We start from the raw sequence: 2487 nt of genomic DNA on the forward strand, positions 1-2487 counted from the left end.
GGACTGATATACTGGCAGGGAAATTTGTTTGAGCTGCTCGGGAGGATTAAAACTAGTAAGGTGGGGGTTAGCGGGGTGGGACCCAGGGAGATAGTAAGGAAAGAGATCGATCTGAGATGGTACAGTTGAGAATAGAAGCAAGTCAAACAGGGCAGGTAGGGACAAGATAGGACTAATAAATTAAACAGCATTTATTTCAATGCAAGGGTCCTGACAGGGAAGACAGCTGAACTCAGGGCATGATTAGAAATGTGCGTCTGGAACATCCTAGCAATTACAGAAACATGGCTCAGGGATGAGCAGGACTGGCAGCTTAATGTTCCAGGATACAAATGCTACAGGAAGGATAGAAAGGGAGGCGAGAGAGGAGGGGGAGTGGCATTTGTGATAAGGGAGGATATTCCTGGAAATATATCCAAAAAAGTTATTGAGGTGTATCTGAGAAATAAGAACGGGATGATTACCTTATTGGGATTGTATTATAGACCTCCTAATAGTCAAAGAGAAATTGAGAAACAAACTTGCAAGGAGATCTCAGTTTTCTGCAAAAATAATAGGGTGGCTATGGTCGGGGATCTTAACTTTCCAAACGTGGACTGGGACTGCCATAGTGTTAAGGGTTTAGATAGAGAGGAATTTGTTAAGCGCATTACAAGAAAATTTTCTGATTCAGTATGTGGATGTACCTACTAGGGAAGGTGCAAAACTTGATCTACTCTTGGGAAATAAGGCAGGGCAGGTGACTGAGGAGTCAGTGGGGGAGCACTTTGGGGCCAGCGACCATAATTCTATTAGATTTAAAACTGTGATGGAAAAGGATAGATCAGATCTAAAAGTTGAATTTTTAAATTGGAAAAAGGCCAATTTTGACAGTATTAGGCAAAAACTTTCAAAAGCTGATAGGGGGTAGATGTTCGCAGGTAAAGGGACGGCTGGAAAATGGGAAGCCTTCAGAAATGAGATAATGAGAATCCAGAGAAAGTATATTCCTGTTAGGGTGAAAGGAAAGGCTGGTAGTATAGGGAATGCTGGATTACTAACGAAATTGCGGGTTTGGTTAAGAAAAAGAAGGAAGCATATGTAAGGTATAGACAGGATAGATCGAGTGAATCCTAAGAAGAGTATAAAGGCAGTAGGAGTATACTTAAAAGGGAAAGCAGGAGGGTAAAAAGGGGACAGGAAATAGCTTTAGCAAATAGAATTCAGGAGAATCCAAAGGGTTTTTACAAATACATTAAGGACAAAAGGTTAACAAGGGAGAGAGTAGGGCCCTTCAAAGATCAGCAAGGCGGCCAGTGAGCCTGAAGTCGGTGGTGGGCAAGTTGTTGGAGAGAATCCTGAGGCACAGGATATACATGTATTTGGAAAGCAAGGACTAATTAGGGATAGTCAGCATGGTTTTATGCGTGGGAAATCATGTCTCACAAACTTGATTGAGTTGTTTGAAGAAGTAATAAAGAGGATTGATGAGGGCAGAATGGTAGATGTGATCTATATGAACTTCAGTAAGGCGTTCGACAAAGTTCCCCATGGAGACTGGTTAGCAAGGTTAGATCTCATGGAATACAGGGAGAACTAGCCATTTGGATATGGAACTGTTTCAAAGGTAGAAGACAGAGGGTGGTGGTGGAGGGTTGTTTTTCAGTCGGAGGCCTGTGACCAGTGGAGTGCCTCAATGATCGGTGCTGGGTCCTCTACTTATTGTCATTTACAGAAATGATTTGGATGCGAGCATAAGAGGTCTAGTTAGTAAGTTTGCAGATGACACCAAAATTGGAGATGTAGTGGACAAAGAAGAAGGTTACCTCAGATTACAACAGGATCTTGACCAGATGGGCCAATGGGCTGAGAAGTGGCAGATGGAATTTAATTCAGATAAAGGCGAGGTGCTGCATTTTGGGAGACCAAATCTTAGCAGGACTTATACACTTCATGGTAAGGTCCTAGGGAGTGTTGCTGAACGAAGAGATCTTGGAGTGCAGGATCATAGCTCCTTGAAAGGGGAGTCGCAGGTCCGATAGGGTAGTGAAGAAGACATTTGAATGCCTTCCTTTATTGATCCGAGTATTGAGTACAGAGTTGGGAGCTCATGTTGCTGCTGCACTGGACATTGATTTAGGCCACTGTTGGATATTGCATGCAATTCTGGTCTCCTTCATATTGGAAAGATGTTGTGAACTTGAAAGAGTTCACAAAAGATTTACAAGGATGTTGCCAGTTTGGAGGATTTGTGCTGTAGGGAGAGGCTGAACAGGCTGGGCTGTTTTCCCTGAAGCATCAGAGGCTGAGGGGTGACCTTTTAGAGATTTCCAAATTATGAGGGCATGGATAAGATAAATAGACAAAATCTTTTCCCTGGGTGTGGGAGTCCAGAACTAGAGGGCATAGGTTTAGGGTGAGAGGGGAAGATATAAAAAACACCTAAGGGGCAACTTTTTCACACAGAGGGTGGAATGTGCTACCAGAGGAAGTGATGGAGGCTGGTAC

Source organism: Hemiscyllium ocellatum, chromosome 11 (genome assembly GCF_020745735.1).
Source record: "Hemiscyllium ocellatum isolate sHemOce1 chromosome 11, sHemOce1.pat.X.cur, whole genome shotgun sequence".
In the NCBI taxonomy this organism is placed as follows: domain Eukaryota; kingdom Metazoa; phylum Chordata; class Chondrichthyes; order Orectolobiformes; family Hemiscylliidae; genus Hemiscyllium; species Hemiscyllium ocellatum.